This window comes from Macrotis lagotis, chromosome 6 (genome assembly GCF_037893015.1).
Source record: "Macrotis lagotis isolate mMagLag1 chromosome 6, bilby.v1.9.chrom.fasta, whole genome shotgun sequence".
In the NCBI taxonomy this organism is placed as follows: Eukaryota; Metazoa; Chordata; class Mammalia; order Peramelemorphia; family Peramelidae; genus Macrotis; species Macrotis lagotis.
In genome coordinates, this window is record NC_133663.1 from 204,176,211 (window position 1) to 204,182,210 (window position 6,000).

A 6,000-nucleotide genomic window follows, 5' to 3' on the forward strand; every position below is an offset into this window, starting at 1 on the left:
ACGCGACTTGCTTCATTCGTAAGCAAAGGCGCGTGCTCTGCCATCAGAGCCCGGATGGAGTGGAGGGGTCGCCTGTGAGGTAGCTAAAACCCCACTGAGCGGGATGCCCGGTGATGGGCATGGGAGCCCGGCCCTTGTGCATGCACTGAACCTTTACTTATTTATGTATCATGCTTCCATGTGCCAGGGACTGTGCCAAGGAGGAAAGAAGGAAACATCCCCCTCCTGCCCCCCCCCCAGCGTCCCCCCTCAAACAAAACCCGGAGGGGCGCGGTCTTATGTGCCGGGGAGGGGGGCAGGAAGAGATAACAAATCTTGGAAGCAATTTTATGCAAACGAGAGATTGAGAGGATGCATTTGGCTATGATCCATGGAGGGAGGGGATCAAACTTGGGGAGGCCTGGGAAAGACTTCTCACAAGGTGCAACTTGCGCTGAGAATTGAAGGACCATGGAAAGAAGTGGAGGTTTATAGTCTTGGGGGAAAGGAAAAGTACTTTGGAAAATTAAAACGAATTTGCCTTTCTACTCAGTTTCAAAAAATTTTGATTTTACCTTCTTTGGGATTTTCATATTTTGAGTTGCGTTATACATTTTTTCGTGGATCTTTGTTATCTCACTACTCTCGGAATTAATTTTAATATAGCTCTTGACAGCAATGGAAAAATAAAAATTTTTAAATTTTATTTAAGTTTTGGAGTTGTTGATGTCTTGTTTTTTGGTTAACAAAATACTCCCTTCCACCTCCCTCTTAGATGGAAAAAGAAAAAAAATATGCAAAGCCAAGCAAAAGCAAATTCCTAGCATTGGCAATGCCCTAAAACATTTTCATCTTGAGTCTTAACACCTGTCACAAGTGAGTAGCATGTTTCATGATCTAGTCATTGCCTAGGGATCAGCTAAGTTTTAAAAATTATTAATATTGATAGTATTGGCATATTCTTTTGTGAAGCTTCCTCTCCTGCCCTCCAAGTCAAGTTGTACTTGAAACAAAAAATTTTAATAAAAAAGCTAAGTAAAATTAACTCATCAACTGTGTCTGAATGCATGTAATATTTTACATGCATAATTCTGCAGTGAAAAGAAGTATATTTTCCCACTTCTTAATTTGAACCTGTTTTAGTCATTATAAGCAGTCAGTTCGTATGCAACCCTTCAAAGAGCCTATTACCTGTCAGGTACTGTGGTAGGTGTTCGGAACACAAAACCAAAATTATATGGTGTCTTACCTCAAAGAACTTATTTTCTAATAAGGAGACATGTACTTGTATAAATGTAAACAAAATAAATAAAGGAAGGCACTCGAAGCTGGTGGGGGGTGAAGGGGTCAGACTTGGAGCAGGAAGATGGTTGAGGGCCTGCCTCAAGTTTTAGGAACTGTAATCAGACCAACACTTTCTGGAAATAGCAAGTCAATTTTCCTGTGGTTCTACTTACCATCCCTGTGACTTTTCAAGAGATAAGTTTTGTAAAGGACTTAGCACAATTTTCTAGCACATAGTAATAGCTCCTTAATCAATGTTTGTTGACTGATAGAGGCTTCCTAAACTTCTGTGGTTTCTTATATTCATTGTTTCTTATGGAACAGTAATTTTCCATTACATTCATGCATCCAAATTACTTTTTATTAATTTCTAACTGTAATATTTGTTTGCCCAGATGCAGAATTAAAATTTGTATGATATAAATAAAACCAAAGAAAACAAAGAGAATGGGACAAAGGTGTATGTAACTGGGCTAAGAAGGTAAGTCATGAAAGGAAAATAAAATTCTTGAAATGTTATGCAATTCACAATAGAAAGGAGAATAGAGATCTCCCAAGTGAGTAACTTTCATTGCTCCAAGTTCCCCATTTAGGCTCCAAGCTTTAGCTTTTCAGAATCATTTTATAAAAAAAACTTAACTGAAGACCTGAATGCTGATAGAGCATCTGAAAACTGATGCTCTAGACTATTACACATTTTTCTTCTGTTGTATCCTTCCCACCTCCACAGTCTAGCTGCTATGTGAGCTCTAACTGCAATTTCTTTTATTCCCATTTGCTATTCTACCAAAATTAGTGTGTCCCATACTATAAAAGATATGCTGTGATAACTTATAGGAGAGAATAACTTCCTACAAAAGATTTTTCTTATTCAGTAGCATTTAATCATAACCAGTGAATATATTTTACTTTTTAAATATCTGAACATAATTTCAATTCTGAATTTTGTACTTTTGTCTCTTAGGAGGGGAAGAGAGTGCTTTATGAGGAAGTTACTGTATAAATTGTTCATTATTTCTGCTCCCTTGTCTTCAGTTCATACTAATCTCAAGTTTCTCCAAATCCATCCCACTTTCCATTTTTTTTAATGGTTAAGTAGTATTCCTTTACATTTATATGCCACAGTTTGTTTAACCTAGGCATTGTCTTATTACTTTTTTTTTTGCAGGAGAATTTGAATAGTAGGAGGATAACTGAATTTGAGCACCTGTGCCTCATCTTTGCTGACCTTAACATAACTGGGTCTCAGAGAGACCAATTATTATCAGATCATGTTAATGGCTAAAGTTTCATTCATTCATATTTAATAGATTTTGTAGGTATTTTATCAACTGAATAATTTCTGATTGTGAAGAAGGGGCTAAAGGCATGTGATTATAAATTTAGAACTGGAAGTGATTTAAGTGATCCACCCTCTTCATTTTACAAAAGGAAACTCAAACCCAGAGAAGTACAGGCACTAGAACACACTCAAACCCAGAGAAGTACAGGCACAAGAACACACAAGAAGGAAATAAAGGAAAATGAGTAATAAACTAGGCTTAGTAGAGGGGAATGGGACACAATTAAGGAGATAGGATCAGGTTAGAGAAAGTAAAAATAAGTGGGAGGGTGTATTTTCCTATCTGTGTGTTTGACTCAGTATGAAATAATATAAAGTACTTGTCAAGTCTTCTACAGCAGGGAATGAAAGAAGGAAATGAGGGAGAAAGGGGTAATGTGACCTGTAGAGCTAGACTGGGTCCCTTGTCTAGGGAGAGTTCATCTGCCTATAGTAGCTTGTATGTTGACTTGAGTCAGATCCAGCCCTGTCCAGAGATCAGGTCATATAAGCCAAATACATTGGGATCTAGACATTAATAAGAAAACCATGTTTCAAATCCATAAATCCATCCACAGCATGTCCTTCAGGATAGAGACCATTTCTTATTTATTTTTATTTCAATCCCAGCTCCTAACATAGTTCTCCAGACCTAGCACATATTAATAAATGTTTAGGTAGCCAGAAGACTCAGAGGAGAGATCACTGGGTCTGGAATTGGTAAGCCCTGATTTCAAATCCAGTTGTGTGACTCTGGGCAAATCACATAACCTCTGTTTGCCTTAATCCTCTGGAAAAGGAAATAAACCATTCTGATATCTTTGCCAAGAAAACCCCATGGATGGTATTGGCATACTATGATGAAGAATTGTTTTGTCAAGTTAATAAGTCAATCACAAAACCTCAAAGTCACAAAGCTACAAAGATTTTTCAGAGTATGAAATCAATCTGGTCCCTGTCAACAGCCCTGACTGAAAACCCCAGTTTTCTAATATCACACCCCTGTTTTCTCATATTTAAAACAAGTGTCAATCAAACCCAAGGCATAGTATTCTCATAAATCTTTCTTGGACTTTCAGTTGATGTGGAGGTGATTCATAACAGATCAGAATCAGATTCTTTTTCCATTTCTTCCCTATTTGGAGTATTCTTTTATAGTTAAACATTATGCAAGTGAACTTAACCATTTCATTTACAACAGAAGTAGAGGTAACAGTTTCATTTTTAGTTTTAATTAAAATTAATTATGAATGATTTGAACATTCATAAAGATCAATAACTATCCAAATAGGAAGGTAGGTAAGGAAGATTTTAGCCTATAAAACTTTGGGAAATAGTACCTAGAATTTAGTTTCTGGCAAAAACCTTTCTTTTCCATCTTAAAGCCTACTACTTTCATTTTGATCTCTGATGCCTCTGACATTTTGTTTTTTCATAATTGCCCATTCAAATATTTTATACCCCTATATAAATACAGCAAGCTAAAAAGTCAAAATCAGCTTAAAAATAACATTTTATTTAAAAAAACATTTCTTAAAGTCATAGCAAACATACAAAACAAATTCAAAGTGTAAGGTCACCTTTTAAATTTACATTTATCATTTATATTTACATTTATCTATGATTTCCCTCCCAAAATTTTAAAAAAAGAATTTAGAAATTTGAAGCAGATCAGACATCAGTTAAATTATTTCCTTTCTAAACCAGATTGAAAAATGAAATCAGGATGAAAAGTGTTTTATGTTCTTTGTCTTTTATCTGCCTGTATTAAATTACTTCCCTAAAACACCTACTCATTTTATAATAGGTAAATTTGTTTTGAATTTCACCTATTTTGATAAAGGAAGACCCAGATAGTGAACTGCTATATGCTTCATGCAGCAGCCTTCCAGATTATGACTTCTTTGACTGTATTTCTTTTGTCTTTTTTTTTTTTTTTTTTTGCAAGGCAGTGGGGTTAAGTGACTTGCCCAAGGTTACACAGGTAATTATATGTCTGAGGTCAAATTTGAACTCAGGTCCTCCTGACTCCAGTGCTGGTGCTGTATCCACTGACCACCTAGCCATCCCTTGACTGTATTTCTACCAGTGACATCTTTCTGGTTTAATCAGAGAACTCTTTCACCCTGTCAGTAATGCAGATGGGCATTCTTTAGGCATTCTAACTAGGAAACTTTTTATGTATCCAAATGAGTTGCTCACTTTAACTTGTTCATGCTATTTAAAGTTGAATTGGACTATAAGGGAAATTTTGTTTAAGTTCTCCAAAGAAAGGTAAGAGGGAGGACTTCATGAAGTAGATGAGTTTTCTATATATAATGAGATTTATGGCACCAAAGATGGTTGACACCAACAAAACTATTCTTGTAAAGAAGTTACTTTGTTTTCTAGATTCCATAGAGCGATGCCTTCATCAAAGTCCTACTTTGATGCCTTATAATAGAGTAAAGGGGAATGCAGATTCTCTAAGACTGAGGGATTTGGCAGGTTCTACCAAAATGGAAAGGCTTCACCTGTTCACTTAAAGATGTAAATAAATACAAATAATTTGCAGCAGAAGAAATACTAGCATCTAGGGAGGTTGGGAATGATTTCCTGTGGGAAATACCTGAGACTACATTCCAGATGAGTTCTACCTTTTGCAAAAGAATAGAGTTGTATAAAATGCCAAGTTTGGAAGCATGAATAAAGTAGTTTGATAGGAATATAAAATGCTTAAAGTGGAGTAATGTAAAATATGTATTCCTTGAGATATAGATGAGCTAGAATGTGGAAAGCTTTTAAATAGCCAGCTGGCAGGTTTTTATTTTTTTCCTGTAAGTAATAGAAAACCATGGAAAGATGGGTGCAGAGGAGTGCTGCTCATCTGACTACTGTCTGGAGGTTAGATTAACATGAGGAGATGACTGGAAGCCATCTGGTGACCATGCTCACACTAAAGAAATCACGAGTCTTCAAATATTATAATGCTGAATTATTGAACTCTGATCATGTATTTGATATTAGAAAGAAGTTAATAGTAAAGAGGTCTATGGATAAACAATTATCTTTTACCTAGTGGAAAGAAGAAATTCATTTAATTAGTAAATTTTAGGCTGTTGAAAGAAAAAGAAAATAAGGCCATTTAGTCTAGGACATAGGTGACAAACAGCATTGTAGATTGCAAGTCAGATTAAAATGTTTTGGGGAAATATTTAACAAAATAAAAATATGATATAGATGATTATATATGGTTTTCTAATAAGTCAGTATGCCAACCATAGAGAACCTTATATATTATTTAATGGCCCCATTTCTATTTGACATCTCTGGTCTAGGTGATCATTGCAAGTTATACAGTCAAGTTGGTTGGTATAAGAAACAACAAACAGGATGATTTCAGAAAACTCTGGAAAGACTCAACATTAACAGTTAAA